The sequence below is a fragment of the Myodes glareolus genome, chromosome 7 (genome assembly GCF_982192425.1).
Source record: "Myodes glareolus chromosome 7, mMyoGla1.1, whole genome shotgun sequence".
NCBI classification, from domain to species: domain Eukaryota; kingdom Metazoa; phylum Chordata; class Mammalia; order Rodentia; family Cricetidae; genus Myodes; species Myodes glareolus.
In genome coordinates, this window is record NC_142032.1 from 92,656,633 (window position 1) to 92,676,114 (window position 19,482).

At 42.2% G+C, this 19,482-nt stretch overlaps 1 long non-coding RNA gene across 1 annotated transcript; it reads right to left on the reverse strand.

The window, feature by feature from the left end:
* Positions 1-5,535: 5,535 nt before the first annotated feature.
* Positions 5,536-18,713, reverse strand: LOC148121500 (uncharacterized). The gene is made up of 2 exons (XR_015738282.1): positions 18,508-18,713; positions 5,536-6,249 (listed from the first exon to the last, which is right to left on the reverse strand). It is a non-coding gene; the product is annotated as an uncharacterized LOC148121500 (long non-coding RNA).
* Positions 18,714-19,482: the final 769 nt, after the last annotated feature.

Below are 19,482 nucleotides of genomic sequence, written 5' to 3' on the forward strand. Positions count from 1 at the left end.
GTGCTGTCATTTATTTTATTGATCTTGGCGTTTCTGACAGATGTGAGATGAAGTCTCAAAGTAGCTTTGATTTGCATTTCTCAACTGACTAAGGATGTTGAACATTTCTTTGTTTCTCAGCCATTTGTGTTCCATCTTTTGGGAACTCTTTGCTTTTTGTTTTGTGCCTCATTTCTAAATTATTTGTTTTATTCATGTTCAGGTCTTTTAGGATATATATATATATATATATATGTATATATATATATATATATATATATGCTCTATCAGATGTATAATTGGTAAAGACTTTTACCATTCTGAAGGCAGCTGCTTTTCCAGAGTGGTGGTTTCCTTTGTCATACAGAAACTTTTTAGTTCATGAGATTCCATTTATTAAGTGTTGGTCATAATGCCTGTGTTATCAGTATCTTGTTCAGAAAGCCCTTTCCTGACAAAGAGTTCAAGACTATTCCCAACTTTTTCTTTCGTCAGATTTATGACAGCTGGTCTAATGCTGAGATCCTTGATTTGTATAGAGTTGAGTTTTGTGCAGGGGTGATAGATATGGATCTATTTTCATTCTTCTACACGCAGCTGTCCAGTTTGACCAGCATCATTTGCTGAAGACTGTCTTTTCTCCAATGTGTATTTTTTGCTTTTGGTAAGAAATCACGTATTTGTAGGTATGTGGACTTATGTCTGGGTCTTCATCTTTATTTCATTGATAATAACTGCTGCTTTTATGCCAATGCCATGCTGATTTCATTACGTTAGTTCTGCAGTGCAATTTGAAATCTGATATAGTGATACTTTTTTGATCAGTTCTTTTATTATCAAGAATTGTTTTGTGTATCCTGTGTTTTTTGTATTTTCTTATGAAATTGAAGGTAATTTTAAAAAGTTTTGTAAAGAACTATATTAGAATTTTGATGAAGATTTTATTGAATCTGTAAATTGCTTTTGGTTGGATGGTCATTTTCACATTAATCTTAACGATCCATGAGCATGGGAGATCTTTCCTCTTCTGAAATCTTCTTCAATTTCTTGGGGCCTCAAAGTTTTACTCTACAAGTTTTTCAATGGCCTGGTTTGAGTTACCCCAAGATACTTCATTCTTTTTCTTCTTTCTTTCTTTCTTTCTTTCTTTCTTTCTTTCTTTCTTTCTTTCTTTTTTCACTGATTCCCCCCCCCATCTGTTTTTCTTTGTGTTAGTTTTATATTTTGTGACTTTGATTAAAGTGTTTATCAGCTGGAGAAGTTTCCTGGTAGAGTTCTTAGAGTCTTTTATATATAAAACCATATCATAAACATTGCCTTCTTCCTTTTCTATTTATATCCCCCTGATCTTCTGAGGTGTCTAACTGCCCTAATTAAGACTTCATGTACTATGTTGAATAGATTGGAAAGAATGGACATTCTTGCTCCTGAATTTAGTGAAAAATGAATTTCTCTCCATTTAGGTTGATGCTGGCTGTGAGCTTGCTGTAACTTACCTGTGTTATGCTAAGGTGTGTCCCTTATGTCCCTAGTCTCTCCAGGAATTTCATTACGAAGGGATGTTGGATTTTGTAAAAGACATTTCCTGTATTAATGAGAGTATTATATGATTTTTGTCTTTCAGTCTATTTATGTGATGGATTATGTTTATTGATTTACATATGTTGAACCATCCCTGCATCTTTGGGATAAAAACAATTTGATGATGGATAACTTTTTTGACATGTTCTTGGATTTAATTTGAAAGTATTTTACTGAGAAAATTGGCACCTATTTTCATAAGGGATTTTTGTCTATAGTCTTTATTTTTGTTGGGTCTTTGTGTGGTTTTGATTATGAGGGTAATAGTAGTTTCATAAAAAGAATTAGGGAATATTTCTTCAGTTTCTATTTTGCAGGATAATTTGAGGAATATTTGTGTTAATTCTTTATTGAAGGTCTGAATCTATTTGACTCTGGACTTTTTTGGTTGGGAAATTTTAAATTACTACTTCTATCTTGCTAGTATTTATGAGTCTGATAGATTGCTTATTTCATCTTTATTTGACTTTAGTAGGTTTTCAAAAATTTCATCCATTTCTTTTAGGTTTTTCAATTTTGTAGAGTACAGATTTTTAAAGTATATCATTAATATTCTCTGAACTTCCTTACTATCTGTTGTAATGTTCCCATTTTTATCTATAATTTAAATAATTTCGATGTTTTCAATGACCTGGTTTGAGTTACCCCAAGATACTTCATTCTTTTTCTTCTTTCTTTCTTCCTTTCTTCCTTCCTTCCTTCCTTCCTTCCTTCCTTCCTTCCTTCCTTCCTTTCTTTCTTTCTTTCTTTCTTTCTTTCTTTCTTTCTTTCTTTCTTTCTTTCTCCACTGATTCCTCCCCATCTGTTTGCCAGATGATTACTCCAGTAAAAGATTACTTCATCTTTTAGTAATCCTGGCTAAGAGTTTGCCAATCTTGTTGATTTTTTTCCCAAAGAACCATCTCTGTTTCATTGACTTGTTGTTTGTGTTTCATTGACTTCAACCCTGTGTTTGATTATTTCTAGTCTACTCCCTCTGTGTTATTTCTTCTTGATGTTCTAGCTTTCGGTTGTGTCATTAAGTTGCTAATATGACATTTTGTTGTTTTGTTTTAGGCAGGCATTTGGTGCCATGAACTTGCCTCTTAAAACCGCCCTTAATGTGTCCCATAGGTTTGGGTTTGCTGCGTTGTCAGTCTCATTCAATTTTAAAAAGTTTTAAATTTCCTTCTTGATTTCTGTCTTCACCACATTGTCATTCAGTAATGAATTGATCTATTTCCATGAGTTTGTGTGGTTTCTGCTGTTACTGATATCCAGCTTTAACCCAGGGTGGTCAGAAAGGACACAGGGTGTTATTTTATTTTATTTATATTTCTTGAGGCTTGCTTTATGTCCAAATACGTGGTTAATTTTGGAGAAAGTTTATGAACTGCTGAGAAGAAGGTATATGCTTTTGTGTTTGTGTGGAATGTTCTACAGCTGTCTGAAAAGTACATTTGATTTATATTGTCATTTAGCCCCACATTTCTTTAGTTTTTGTCTCAGTCTATTGGTGATAGTGGGGTACTGAAGTCACCCACTATGACTGTGTGAGGGTCAATATGTGTGTGGTTTTAATAGTGTTTGTTTCATGAATTTGAGTACCCTTGTGTTTGGTGTGTAGATGTTTAGAATTGTATTATCCTCTTACTGAATTTTTAAAATAAGTATGTAGTGTTCTTCCCCTTCTTTTCTGACTAATTTTGATTTGAAGTCTATTTTGTCAGATATGAAAATAGTTACACTTGCTTACTTCTTAGATACATCTGCTTGGAATGTCTTTTTCTACCCTTTTATCCTGAGGTGATGTCTATCTATCCTTAATGGTAAGGCTTGTTTCTTGGATGCAGCAAAGTGATTCATGCCATTGTCTAATCCAGTCTGTTAGTCTATGGCCTTTTTATTGAGGAATTGGGAACATTAATATTATTAACGAGTGGTGTTTACCTATTCCTTTTATTTTGTTGTGGTGGCATGGCTACCCCCCTTTTGACTTATCGTTCTTGGACTGTTCATTCCTTTTGTCATATTGTCTTTGTTGGGCGGGTCTTCTGTTCTTTGGTTGCTGTGGCCCACTCTGGATCATAGACAAGGGTGGTGCTATAGTGTTCCTGGTAGTTAGGCAGATGACACAAAGAAATGGAGATGGGCTAGGAGGAAAGACTCAGTCCCAGCCCTGTGTGACCACTGGGGATCCCTGGCAGAAAGTGTTTTCATAGGTCAGTGGCTGACACTAAGGTATGGAGATGTTCTAGAAGGAGAGACTGAGAGGGTCCACAGAAGGAGCTAAGGAAACCCTGGGTCTGAAGAAAGAGGTGGAGTTCCCAGGGAATGAAAGTGGAATGGGAGGAGGGGCTCCTGCAGGCTGCAGAAGGATGAAGAGTCAGTATGGAGAAAAGATGCTGATCTTGACTAGGTTTTTACAGAAAAAAATGTGAGAGGAAAATTTCAAGTTAGCATAGATTTTCCTGGGCAGGAGTCATTGGTGGATGTTTCTCTCAAGAACGTAAAATATGGTGGTTGATAATTCTTCAGGACATTCTCAGAGATGAGAGAGAACTGAACAGAAGAAGACATCTGAGAATATATCTAAGTGGAAGCAGAAAACAGAAGAGCCGTGAAGCCCCAGGCAGTCAGGGAGGGGAAAACAGAGGAAACTGGCCAAGGAGCTCAAAGCCTGTGCTTCTGAGGTAGCTTTGGGAGATTATGTTAGAAGGTTCTTAGAAACATGACAGTGGAAAGGCAGCGCCATCCCTCTCTAGGTACCCACAAACAGGGCTCATCAGATTCTCTCTCCAAGAGAGGCTCTGCTGCAGATTATTTTGGCGCCCATTGTTGTGTGGTCTCGCTCTGATCGGAGGCTGAATGCAGCGAGGAGCCGTACTGGGGTGACCCCCACTTTGTAATTAACCTTCCTCATTTGTGGCTCACTTGCTCCTGATGGGCAGTGCGCACATGTTTGTGGTTATGTAACTGCCAAGCGGGGCTGGGCAAGCCATTTGTGGGCATCCTAATTGTGTCCAATCACAGGGAAATAAATTGCAGTAGGAAGAGTAACGAGCGGCGGAGCTCCCTGGCAGCCACCCACAGCTTCTGCCCTGTCAGCTGCAAAGCCTGGCAACCGGTGTGGGAGCAAAGCACCGAGGTGGACAGGGCCTGCTTGGGGACCCTGAGGGAGCTAGGAAGGGGTTGGGCACAGGGCAAGAATACCTACGTGAGGAAGAGGAGGGGTACTCCAGCCCTTCCTTTCCTATGGTCTTTGTTTTCTCTTCTTTTTTGTTGTACTTTCTTTTGACCCCCGAGAGCCTCCCGGGCTACCTTAACCTTTGTGTTTGTCAGAGTTCTCTTGAGAGACAAGCAGGAGGTGTGGCACATGCTTATGTGTGTGTTTCTGTATTAAAATGACATCAGATATACAGAGATACGTATTGTTGACTATTTGGATTCTTTACTCTTTTGGGGGTCCACCACCCAGCTCCCAAATAAATAAACGTGGAAGCTTTTCTTATTATGAATGTCTGGCTTTACCTTCGCTTGTTTCTTTCCAGTTTTCCTTAGCTTAAATTATCCCATCTACTTTTTGCTGCTGGCCTTTTCCTTGTCTTACTTCTATATATCTTACTTTCGTTCTTCGTGACTGGCGGTGTGGCTGAGTGACTGGTCCCTTCTTTTCTTGCTCCTCGATCTTTCTCTCTCCAAATTTCCCCTCCTATTTATTCTCTCTACCTGGTAGCCCCGCTTATTCTTTTCTCCTGTCTTGCTATTGGCCGTTCAGGTCTTTATTAGACCAATCAGGTGTTTTAGAAAGATGAAGTAACACAGCTTGACAGAGTTAAACAAATGCAACATAAAGGAATGCAATACATCTTTGCCTCATTAAACAAATGTGCCACAGTATAAACAAATGTAACACATCTTAAAAATAATATTCTAAAACAGATACATATATACATTCTATGTGTAAACACATACACATTCTATATACGCTTCATATATCTAGATGGAACTGGTTTATTCTGAGGTCTTTGTAAAGAAGTCCCACAGTCTGCCGTCTGCAAGCCTGGATATCTGAAGATACAGGGATCTGTGCCATAGTTCCAAGATCTGAGAATGGGAACTGACAGTAGGAGGGTACACACATCCCAGCTCCAGTGCTTGGGCAAACATTGGATTCGCTTCCCTCTTCCCTTTTCAAGAGTTTTGCTTGAGTTTTCAAGAGTTTTCTCTTTTGAGTTTTGAGTTTTGAGTTTCAAGAGTTTTCAAGAGGCTTGCTCAGTTGGAAGGTGTCCACCCATATAGAGGGAAGTCATCTGCGTACTCAGTCTACCAGCGTAGATGTTGCTTTCTTCCAGGTGCACCTCTGGCTCTGTAGGCATCCCATGGCCTAGTTAATTTGGCAGATGGTGCTCACCACCGTAGTAGTGATGCTGTGAGCTCAGCAAAGTGGGGAGAGGGCAGGGCAGGGAACACAGAGGACGTGAGTTGATAATAGAAGTCGGCAATGATTTAGATAAAGACGGAAGCAGTTTCATTGAGCGCCTATGCTCCATCTGCTTGAGTTTGCCGTGGCTGCTCCTAGTGTGGTGAACGGAGCAGCTGAGGGGGCAGACTCCAGGTTACATCTGGGGCAGACCCCAGGTTCCATGTGCAGTGGCCACTGCTGTGGGAACTCCGGTGCCGACTGATGGCAGGCATGGGGACTCAGAGCTGGAAGAGGGAAATTAGGAAGAATAAAAGCGTCACAGAATGAGATGGGGTGTCTGTAGAAATGTCCTAAGAGTTAATAAAATGGACAGTTAGTAAAACACAGTCAGTAAAAAGGACTGGGAGTACAAAGTCTCAGCCAAGCTGGAGAATGCACATCTTTTAAATTTTATTTTTGTTTTTCAGATTTTTTTTATGAGAATTTCATATATGTATGCATGTAACACATTTTAACCAAATCTGTTCCTTCCCTCTCCTCCAGTTCTGCTTCCATCTCCAGCCCCTCGCCCAACTTAGTTCTCGTTGTTGCTGAATCCACTGACTCTACTTCTTGCTGCCTGTAAGGGTGTACGACTGTCTACTGGAATACGGAGAACACAGCCTTCTGGGGGCCTCATCCCTGGAGAAAACTGGTTAACTTTCCCCCTGCAGCCATAAACTGCCAGCAGTTTCTCAGTCAGAGGGATTTCATGAGTCCCTCCCTGAAATATGACCGGATTTTAGTTGGTTTGATCCTGTACAGGTCTTGTTTGTGAACTTTCCGCTGCCATGTATTCGTGTGTATAACAGTGCTGTCCAGCACGTACTGTTTCCCTACAGAGATTCACCACCTCTGGCTCTTACAATCTCTCTGCCCCCTCTGCCATGATGATTCCAGAGCTTTGCAGGGAGGACTTGTGACCCAGATGTCCCATTTAGTGCCTAGTACTCGCCACCGTCTCTTTTTCTCGGAAGCTGATCAGTTGTGGGTCTCTTATTAATTATTAGCTACTATAAAGTGAAGTTTCCCTGGTGAGGGTTGAGAGATGCACTAATCTGTGGGATGCGCATAAGAACTTAGCGAGAAGTTTTTTAATCATGTCCACTTACTGGGATTATTGGTATTCGATTCTCCCCTAGACTTATGACCTAGCCAGCCACTGGTTTAGTCCAGTTAATGGTACTAAGCATGAGTTCTGTATTGTGAATCTTGTCTTAAAATCAACCAGAAAGGGCTTGATTACTTCCATAACATTTATGCCAGTTGCACTAGCGAACATGTCTTCAGGCCAGTTATATTATAGCTCAGAGGATTCATAGCTTGGTTAAACTCCTGTGTACTTTCCCCCTCGTAGCATGCATAGAAGCCTCTGATACTGTGAAAGCTAGCCCATTAGGAATAAAACTTTCAGATCAGACCAGCTTTATTTCACTATGTCCTCTGACTCAAGTGTGTGGTGTCTTCAGCAATAATGTTTTACCTTCAAGTTCTGAACAATAATTCAAAAAAGATAACTCGTACCTGGCATTGAGATTTTTATTTGATAGTCTATGGCATCTGGGGCAGGGAGTGATTCCTTATAATGTAAGGAATCTATTTAAATTCCTTTATATATGTGTATGTATGTATGCATGCACGTGCATATGTAAATATGCATGTAGCATGCATGCAAGCATGTAGCATGTATGCATGCACATATGTATGTATACAAGCACGCACGCATGCACATACAGATGTATGTATCTATGCATGTACATATGTATATGTACATGTACATATGTGTGTGTATGTATGCATGCATGCATGTATATGTGTGTATATGTGTGTGTGTATACACACACATGTATATTTGAAAGCTTCTGCAGCAGTACTTTCCACCTGACACTTTCAAAGGTCTCTAGTGTTAGTTATCCCTCTCCATGCTCACTCCTACTTTGCCCTCACAACACCCACCCCATTGAACCCATTTTGCTTCATTATTCTCTTTCCCTCTTTATAGCACCCAATTTACCCTGAAGCTGCCCTCATTGCCCCTTATTAGTTTCCTGTTCTGCCTATTCCAATTTAAAGTAACAATTCAAAGCTAATACCTACACATGAGAGAGAAGATGTGGCGTTTGTCTTTCTGAGTCTAGATTACCACACCCAGAATAATCATATACAGATCATATACGGCTCTATCCATTTGCCTTAAAGTTTCAAAACTTCATTTTCATTTACTGTTTGAGTGTATGTGTATGCATATGTATGTGTGTGTTTTGTTTGAGTAGGTACACATGTATGTGTGGGTGCATGTGGTGCGTGTGTGTGTGTGTGTGTGTGTCTGTGTCGTGTATGTAGGTCAGAACCCAACCTCAGATGTCATTCATCAGCTACTGCCCATCTTATTCTTGAAAAAAGTTCTTTCATTGCCTTAGTGCTAGGCTGGCAACCAATTAGACTCAGGATCTGCCTGTTTCTACCTCTCCATTGCTGGGGTTGATTACAAGCATGCCACCATCCCCTGTTCCTAATGTCGGTTCTTAGGATGGAACTCAGTTCATCAAGCTTACAAGGCAAGCACTTTATCTACCGCACCGTCATCCCAGCACAAGAGTGCACACCTTTTATGTCCATACCCTTGGTTGTAACTGGAATAAAATAATTCATCAATATAATAAAAGGGGAGAATTTAAAAATAGTGGTCTGGTCAGCAGTAAGCTTGCCTGGAGATCCTAGTGGCCAGATTGGTATCTCAGTACTCAGACTTGTCCAAACAAGGAACCCGAAAATCAGGCAAAGTACTCTTGGTCCAGAAAAACGAACCTGTTGTAGGCAAGGATGCCTTGCAGGAGTCTGTCATGGCCAAGGGAAAGGCTCTTTAGAGCTATGAGCTTCTTCTCACGCACTCAGATGCTCATTCTCTAGGACGTCTGTATTACAGATGTGCTGATTGAGAGTAATTTGGTTTTTGGTTTAGCAGTAAGTATAAAGTTGTGTGATGGAGACCCAATGGGGAGTAGTGTCCGAGACTCTGAGAAAGGGAGTGTGGCAAGAGATAAAACCGAAGGGAAGGCAAGTCCTAGGGGTATAGAGCCTTTCCATGGTGCTAAGGGGTTTGGACTCAGTCTGAGGGCAACTGTGGCAATCAGAAAATTGATTGCAAGGGAGAAGAAGCCCAACTTAAATAACCAAAGTCAGAAGATGAATGTATTAGTTTGGAATCTAAGGAAGGAATGAGTACCACGCCCAGATCAGGGCCAGAGATAAGACTTGACTCAGGACACAGGCGGATCTGGGACATGGGCACAACTTAGTGCATTCCCTCTCTTTCTGTAACCCAACCCCAAATGTTAGAGAAAACAGGTTCCTACAGCTTCTAAGATTCATTCTACATAGCTTCCATCACTGAAGAGGGGCTTACCGCAGTTCCCATACTAGTTTAGATATTCTGGAGAGATGTATTGTCCCTTTTAGGTCAGCTGTCCACTAGAACATCTCATCTGTTTCTGGAAGGTGGAGTAAAGTCAGGGACTCATCATCTCACCTGCGGCTTTGAAGACTGGGTAGGGTGAGCTGGGTTGGTGCATGAATGTCTACTGCAGCAATGGCCGCACCACAGACTCTGACTGCTAAATCAGCTCTATAAGCTAAGTACCTCACCCCTGAGATCACTTAAGAAGTCTGACTCTATAAGAGTCAATAATTGATTAGTGGGCATTGTATATAAAGAGATTTGAGGAGAGACTGGCATAATAATCCTACTTAGATATTAGCATAAACGTTGATGTGATAAGAATTCAGTGTTGGACACACACAGCTGATATGCAGGGTTATTGTGCCCTGTCAAGGCAAGGACAGTTTGAACCACCAGCCAGTACCTGTTATGCCTCATCTGGTGCCCCTTATGTCTTCATCTCCAGTGACAGGAGTTTGATGGATGCCAGGACCTTCTGTTAGTCAGTAATGACAAGTGTCCTGCAGGAGGCACATTTTGCTGCTGCCACTCATTGCTAAACAATGTTAGACGCTCAATACACAGCTGATAATAATGAGTGATAAATTAAAACTGACTGGGAATTTTCCCCATTATTCATGCTTCTCTGTTTGAATAAACTAAGATTTTCCCACTGAAGTTTTTGATACTGGTAACATCTCAGTGGATCCTCAGACAACAGCCTTGACAGGCAGGGTTTCAAGCAAACATTAATTAAGTCTCTTAGCACCTAGTAAATCAGTGTACCATATGGCAATTACAGGGAAAAAAAGAATAGTTGTGAAGGGTAAGAAATTTTTAAGTGATTGCTTACTTTATTAGAGCATGAGGATCATTTGCACACATGCAAATGGATATTTAGATTGTGGTAAGACTGAACTGCCTAGATAATGTCTGGTGAGCCATAATCCTGTCCTTCCAAGGATAGGTGGTTTTGGTCTGGGAATAACAGGCCGGACTTTGATGCTCTCAAGGGCAAAGGTCTGACTGTATTTGCTACATGGCATCCCCAGTTCTGATGCCCAATCCAACTTCCTATAACTATGGGCAAATTCTATGTCTCAGTGTCCAAAAGGAAAGTCACAATTACTACCATGACAAAAGAACTGGAGTTTAAATATAATTTCAACTAACTTAAGTAGCACATGCAGTTAGAGAAATGGCGCATTCTTAGATGATGGTTGTGTTCTTAGGTAATTTCAATGGGGATACACAGGAGATATTAACACATTGTTAGCCAGGTTGTAGCCTATTGCAGGGTACAGGTGGTTATCATTCTAAGTCACAGTTCCTTGTTCTCCAAAGGCCCATGTGTTCAGGGATTGTGCCACAGGCTAGTGTGTTTCACTGGGAAGTGGAGGAGTTTATAAGAGAGCTTAGTGAGGGATTTTGGGTTGCTGAGACATGTCCCTGCGGGAGATTGTAGAGCAAGCCATAAGCTCTTTCATGTGTTCTTCCCTAATGTACATACCCAAAGCAATGGGTTCAAACAACCATGGAACCTACATAAAATGTGAGCGAGATAAACTTTTGCTCCTTATAAACTGGTTGTCTTGGGTGTTTTGTTACAGTAATGGAAATCAGGCCAGCACAGAAAACTCTCACTAAGAAGTGAGACTCGTCAAATACCTAAAATAGTCAAAGTGACCCTGAAGGGAAACAAAACAAAATCAACCAAAGCTGGAGACTTCACAACACATCCCTTTTGAACATACTGCAAAGTCCAGCTTCCTGGTAACGACAAGAACCGAAAACCAGATATACAAATGAATAAACAGAATAGAGAACACAGGAATCAATCTGTATTCATGGAGCCAAGACAGTTGGATAATGATGCTGAGATGTGAAAAGAAATGGCAGTCTCTTAAGCCGATGATAGTGGCAAAATTGGGCATGCAAGACAACCAGATAAAATTAGAGTACTGGAAGACTTGCATGCAAGTCCACAGCTCTTAAATAAAACAAGAAAACATGGGAAACAGGGTAAGCCATTGGTGTAGGCAGTTAATATTTACATAGAATTCTAAAATGCAGGCAACACAAATGAAAACAATTGAGAGTCCATTAAACCAAGGAGCTTTGCATAGCAAAGGAAACGTGCCAGGATCAACTTACAGAGTGATCCTTACACTTACAGGATCAGACTTACAGAGTGAAATACCGTGCCTTTAGGTAAAAAGTGGTGAGATATTGACATCTAGAATATAAAGAGGACTCAAAAGGACAAACACCAAAATCCTGAAACAATCAAATCTTTGGACTTGGGACTTTGATGCTGGCCTGGCCTACATAGCACATTCCATGCCAGTCAGGGCCTAACAGTGAGAATCAGTCCCAAGAAAAAGAAGAATAAAATGGGCTTAAGAGGCTGGGGTGCAGGCTCAGAGGATCAAGGACTGTGTGACAATGAAGGTTGGAGGTCAGATCCCAAGAGCTCACTTTAACAACCGGGTGGGCATGGCAGTTGTTTGTGATCTCAGGGCTAGGGAGGCAGAGCAGGCATACCCAGAGCAAGCTGGCTAGCCAGATTAGCTGGCATTCGGAAGCTCTAGGTTCTGCAAGAGAGACTGTATAATAAAACAAAGGGAGGGCAACTGAGGAAGACACACACAATAACTTCCAACCTTGACAGGCATGTGCACATGAATGTTCACACCCACAGTTGTAAACATGCATACACACATGCGTACATACCACACACATACAAAAGAAAGTAAAAATGAACTTAAGAAGAAACATTCTACACTTCTCACTTGAAGCCCTGGAGCAGCATATAGGAACCGACCTGGATCAGAAGAGCTGATTCCAGATGTTGCAAAGTGAACACTCTGGTCCCAGTGAACACATGAAAAAAAATTGCTATTATCCTGGTCTTCATGGGAATGCAAATCAAAAACCACCAGGAGATGTCATCTCACCCCAATTACAAAGGTTACCAAAAATAAATAAACAAGTAAATAAGCAAGTAATAATAAATAATAAATAACAAATAAATAAACTAGCAAGTAAGCCCTCACAAACCAAGAACTAACAAATGCTGGAAAGAATTCAGAGACACGGTGACTCTCACACACTGTTGCTGTAAACATGAATGAGCATCGCCCTTACAGAAACAGTGCACTGTTCCGTAGGATTCAGCAAATCCGCTGCTGTGTAGACACCCACATGAGAAGTGAGGGATGCCCAGCGGAAGGGATCAGCCAGGACTCAGGAGGACAACAAGGCCAGTTTAAAGAGTTTGTTGAAGGAGTTTGGACTTTTCTCTGAAGGTATCAGACGATTGTTTAAAGGTTTTGAACAGAGGGGTGACATCGGAATAATATTCTAGAAAAATTCTTCAGCACGACATGGGAAGTGATTTAGAGGGAGAGAGAATGGCGATAGAGCACTATCAGAAAGCCAAGCTTCCCTGGCGCCTTCCTAATGCAGGCGTGGCGGGCTAGCATGCAGTGTACATGGTGGTAGACTATCCGGTGTGCAGGTACCAGAGCGTCTGCGTGGAGAGCAGCGGGGCGTCTGGAGCCAGCTAAGCACCGTCCCTGGGAATGAGAAACATGTTTGCTCAGAAGCCCCTGCTGTGTTCTCCCTGCTCTCCCTCTATGGGCATCAACCTCTCTCTGGCTTGTCTGTTTTGAGAAGATGGTGTGACTGCCCAAGGCTTGGATCAACCGTTAGGACTTCCCAGCCATCCCTAGAGTTTGCTGTTATTTGGCATCCCTAGGATAGCTCATTGATATCAAACAGGATCCGGAGAGCTGATTTCAGGTCAGAAAAATGAATACCCTGACCCTTGCTGTGGCATGGGGGGAGGGGCAATGTGCACAAGATCATAGATGAACCTAGATGATTCATGGTTCCTTTATCATCATGCCTGACACATTAAAAGCATGCTCAGCAGACTGGCCAAGTATCTGTGAAACCTAAAGAGATTGAGTAGTTGGGAGGTGCCAGCTGTTTTTTTGCATAGACCTGTCAGTCTGAAAGTGGTATCCACCCCAGGGACAGAAGCAAAGCTAGAATGAGATTTCAAGAAGTCATGTTGGAGGTTGGAATGGGCATGCACATTCTCGTGCTATTTCCAGCAATGGCATGGAAGGCAGGATTCCTGCTGTGTTGAAGAGAGTAACTAAAAGAAAGAAAGGCTGATTTGGACCATGGTTGGGAGATGTTTCTTCATGGTAGAGAGGGTGCGGCAGAACAGGGTCATTCACAATGTGGTTGCCAAGATACAGAGAACGAATACAGGAAAGAGTCAAGCAAGCTGTATTTCCCCAGAACATACCCTCAGGGAACTTGTTCCTCCAATTGGGCCTTACCTCTTTGCCCTGCACCACCTCCCAACAGTAATGGCATATCATGAATCTGCCTGGCATTAATTCTTTACACCAGAGTCCTTGGGACCTGATCATCTCTGGAAACCCATCACACACATTTCCTGGTGTGCTTTACTAATCTCCTGGGTATTTCTCAATCTAATCAACTTGACAAATAAAATTAGTCATTACACTTGCTATCAAAGTTACAGAGGCAGAAGCTTGGCCACAGCTTGGGGGAAAATGTGATAGGGGAAACAGAATAAGCCATTCTCTAGGCAGGACACTTCACATTCTCTGCTGTCACCTAAGCTAGTAGTCAGCTACACTGTGGGGTGCTGCGTGTGAGCTTCAGGGAGAGCGGGAGCACGCTGGAGGAGCCTGTAATCCAGACTCCTTGACAGCAGGGAAGAGTGCTGAGAGGCCTGTGCAATTAGTGTGTGCATTTGGGTGCATATTGGGGATACAGACCACTTTGCTTTGTAATTCTTAAAGAAATTGTCTGACCTGGTTTTCAGTGTTGCTGAGGTTAAGAGACCTTGACTATAGCCAGTTAACAGTTTCTGTCTTGGGATGAAATGACTCTTGACACTTTAAATTATTCAACTGGGTTATTTTTGTCTCTGTATTTTATCTTATGTTATTTTTAAGTGTCTCTCTGTGTGTGTTCATGTGTTGCAGCTGTCCACATTTAAAGTATTTTATTTTTCAGATTATTTTTATTTTATGTATTTAAAATGTCTTTATTTTATTATTTTATTTTAGGTACATGGATGTTTTCCCCGGATGCATGTCTTTGTACTACTAGCATGCCTGGGGCCTGTGAAGGCAGAGAGGGTGCCTGATCCCCTTGAACTGGAGTTACAGATGTTTGTGAGCACCCTATGGGTGCTGGAAATTGAAACTTAGGTCGTCTGCAAGAGCAACCAGTGCTCTTAACCACTGAGCCATTTCTTCATCCCCAGGTTTTTAAATCTTTTTATTTTTTAATTGATTTTATTGAACTATATACTTTTCTCTGCTCCCCTCCCTTCCTCTCCCTTCCCCTTCAACCATCTCCCATGGTCCCTATGCTCCCAATTTACTCAGGAGATCTTGTCTTTACTTTCTCCTTCTCATTTAGATTAGATCTATGTATGTCTCTCTTAGGGTCCTCATTGTTGTCTAGGTTCTGTGGAATTGTAAGTTGTAGGCTGGTTTTCTTTGCTTTATATTTAAAAACCACTTATGAGTGAGTACATATAATAATTGTCTTTCTGGGTCTGGGTTACCTTACTCAATATGATGTTTTCTAGCCCCATCCATTGCCTGCAAGTTTCAAGATGTCATTATTTTTTTCTGCTGTATAGTACTCCATTGTGTAAATGCACCACATTTGCCTTATCCATTCTCCTGTTGAGGGGCAATTAGGTTGTTTCCAGGTTCTGGCTATGACAAACAATGCTACTATGAACATAGTTGAGCACATGCCCTTATGGCACGATTGAGCATCCTTTGGATATATACCCAAGAGTGCTATTACTGGGTCTTGAGGAAGACTAATTTTCTGAGAAATTGCCGTACTGATATCCAAAGGGCCAGCCACAGTTCTTAATTTTTGAAACAAGTCCTTTTACTTATCTTCCAAATAGTCTAGGCGGGTTGGCCAGTGAGCCTCAGGAGCTTGCCTGTTCCAGCCTGCCCAGCACTGGGATCACGAATGTCTGCTACAGTTCTACTCTTAGTGGATTTGCCTCCCCCCTAATTGTGCATTCTGCGGAATCAAATTCAAGTCCTTCTGCATGCAAGGCAAGCACTTTAGCTACTTAACTACCTCTCCAGTGCCTGTGCCAACCTTTCAGATGGGATCCCCATCTATCAACCATTATAGCTTTTTTTTAAGTCTTAAAACATAGCAGTGTAGAAAAGAGAGCATGCCCACACTTTGCAATGCTAATTATTTGATGCTGAAGTCCTTTGGATGCAGTAGGAGAATCATTACCAATAAGCCCTGCTTCTCCTACCTCTGGGTATCTTCTGGGGGCGACACTGCTCAGTCATGGACTGTGACAGACCCTTGCCCATGTTTGCTATGGTGTCGACAGCATCCCTGGCTGATCGGAACTCACTAAGAGGCATAGTTTGAACTTCACCATTTATGGGTAAAGAGGGTGGAAAATGAGAAAGAGATTTATAGGGGACATTAAGGATCTCTTGGCATTTGGGGGAAAGATGAAATCTTGACCTGGTTTCTGTGGCCAGATTCCAAGACTATGCTTACAAGTTTGGATTCTCTCACTAGAGTAATGTCCCCATAAAAGTTCAGTTAAGTGTTAAGAGAACTAAAGCTCAGTTTTATGATTAACTAAACCTAACTTTATTTGCCATAATCTTTTATACTACAGGTTTTATGGGTACATCCAGCACCCTTCTTTGTGGTTGTTTGAAAATTTATTCTGCTTCAGTGTGCTGGAGAAAGGGCATGATAAAAAGCAAAAACATCATGGGAAGTAGAGATAGATCGTGAGTTCCAAAGCCCACTTAATTAGCTGTGTGACCCAGGTCACCTACATAAAGTCTCTGAACGCGTTTCCTCATTTGAAATATAGGGTCTATGTCTCATCTGTCCATAGAAATTTCTGGTATCTAACACAGACTATGGCATCAACATTAGTAACAGGTTCTCAGTAGATGCTTATTTTCCTTTGAAATTTTATGTATTTTTGTTGTATTGTATGGTATTTTCTATGTATTTAGACAATGAAAGAGTCAGGATAGATTAAAAAAAAATCAACATGTCCATCAACCCACGTGGTTACCCCTTTTTTGTTTGATAGTAGCAACTAACTTCTACTTTTTTTTTTTTTTTAGAAAAAAAGCCCCCCAAAAGTATAATGTCACAGTCCTCCCCTCAACTACCATTTTAGCTTCCTGTGAGTTCAATTTCCTATGGTAAACCAAGATAAAAAAATATTAAGTGGAAAATTCCCTAAATAACTTGTGATTTTTAAATTGTCTGACATCTCAGTAGTGAGAGGGAACGCTCCAGTGTGACCCTCATCCTGAACCATCCCAGTTCCCAATCACACCTTAGTCTAGTGTACCCCGCTGCATACGCTACCGTCCCACCTTCAGGAGGACCCTAGTGCTTGTATTCAGATAACCCTTATTTTGCTTCTGAAGAGCAATGATGCAAAGAAGTCACCATGATCTGAAGCATCAAAGGGTAGATTAACTCAGGTTCTGTGTGGTGGTACTACAGAGTGTGCATGCACACACATGCACAAGGAGCTTTGTTCCATCCGTGACCTCAGCTATCCACTAGGAATCTTGGATCTTGGAATGTAGCCTATGTCCCATGGATAGAGAAATACTACTGAACCATTGGCTGTACTGCTGCCCATTAGATCTCAAGACTTGCTCATCTAACACCTGCCGTTTCATGCCCTTTGACCTGTTTCCCCATTGCTTTCTATCCACACTCTGCCAATTCCCTTTCTTAGTACCTCCTTATCCCCCCTGCCTGCTTTCCCATTCTCTTCCCCTCCTCGACTTTCACCAACTCTTTCTCCTTTTCTTCCTCCTCTACTTCTTCCATCTTTTCTTTTTTGAGACATACTTTAGCTATGTAGCCCAGGCTGATGTCAAATGCCCACGCCCCATCTCACTTTCCCCATGTGTTGGGATTAGAGGTGTGCACTGCCATGCCCAGAAAAAGCTTGTTTTCTTTCTGCTGCTGTGTCTTAGGTCATATGAAAGGTCGTTACACTTGAAGGTTGTAAGTCCCAGTGAAAGGAGGAAGTAAAAGGCCCTTAGTCATACAGTTTATGGCGTTAAAAGGTGTACTGTGTCACATAAGACAGGAGTTCTAAGTCGACTCCAGACATACGTCATGTCACGTTCAACACCCATTTTCTTCTGAAAATTTGTGTAGTAATAGAGAAACGGAAAACCACATTTAAACAGTCACATTCCTGATGAACCTGGACATTTCCAGTGCTACACACTCTTCATTTTGAATAGTCTTTGATGGGAAGATCACGGACTAGATGAAGGATTTTCTTTTATACATATACACATTACACAGGCACCTCAGGAAGATGCTACAGTTTCTTTAGATTTAAAAGGTGACATGAAAGCAGGAGACTGTCTGGGAAGAGGATGAGGTCGTGTGAATAGGGAGGGGAACAGGAGTGTGAATGTGATCAAAGAACATTGTGTACATATGTGAGACGTCACAATACACTCATTTTGTACAATTGATATGTCCTAGTTAAGAAAGAAAAATGTAGATTCTTTAGGCCGGGAGAAAGCTTCATGGTCACCATAGTGACATGTGTGACGGTGACATGGGATGTTGACAACAGAGACTGTCAGCCTCCTGGAGGCCAGCATTCAGGAGGGAGTGCTGAGAGGATCAAGTTTATTCAAGGGCTGGCAGTCTTGAGAAAATGAGAGGCTGCAGCCTCCCAGACCCACTTTGGGGTTTCAGGGCCCAAAGGGCTTTCATAGGGCGGGCAGAGAGGAGCAGAGCTGAAGTGGTGGGTGGAGTCGGCTTTCATACTGTGTATCTCCTTCGGGTTCTATGGCAGGAACATCACAATGGACCACCATGGTTTGGATCTCTTAAAGCCACTTCCCTCCTTCCCTCCCTCCCTCCCTCCCTCCCTCCCTCCCTCCCTCCCTCCCTCCCTCCCTCCCTCCCTTTCTCCCCTCCCTCCCTCCCTCCTTACCTTTCTCCCTTCCTTCCTGGATTTTTGAGACAGGCTTTCTCTGTGTAACAGTCCTGACTGCCCTGGAGTTTGCTTTGTAGACCAGACTGGCCTCGAATTCACAGAGATCCACCTGCCTCTGCCTCCCAAGTGCTGTAATTAAAAGCGTGAGCTGCCACCACCGGGCTCCTATCTTTTCTCGAAGCAGACACCAAGTCAAACCTCACAGCAGGTTACACCGTGATGTTGACGTTAGAGGTCTAGGAGAGGTGTGGTCAGCACACAGTTTGGCTTTGGTCCATCTAGAGATAGTGAGGAAAGATGGGATGGAATGTGCTGGGAGTGATAACAACACTGTGATGCCTGGAGAGCTGCCCTGTTCCCATAGTCCTCCTCAGAAACTGCTTTGTAAGGAAACTCGGTGAGTAGGGGCTTGCTTAAGAAGTGGCAGCATGGTCAGTGACAGGAATGTTCTATGTGTCTGGCTAATGCTCCCTCCTGCTATGGCATTACAGAGGGTCACCTGCCTCTGTCTTGACCTTGGCAGCAGAAAGGATGCAGAAATTTGGCTTTTCTGGCTTCTGGCCTTGCTGTTGGGCTACTGGTGCTAGCCTACCTTCACATGGCCCAGTTCTGCTGGAGTAATCAGCTATGAGTTCACCATAACAACCAAACCACTCTGTCAGCCATGCTGCCCCTCAACCACTGTGACTGGGATGAAAAAGTCAAAGCCAAGGGGCTCCTGATAGGCTCACACATGGCAGGGCCGGATCAGGCCAGGTAAGCCGGTGTGGAGGGAGAATAGCTTAGACCTGTCGACGGCCTCTTGAGATGCGCTGAGCCAGAAGGTAATTGAGGGTTTGCGCAGCAGCCACAGAGACTTGTCACTCTGCGGCACTGCTGTTACCTTGACACAACAAGGCTGATTGGAAATTAAAGCGTGCGCACTCGTGTGGGGAGTGCTTCCAAGAAGAAACAGAATCAACTTAGTGGGAC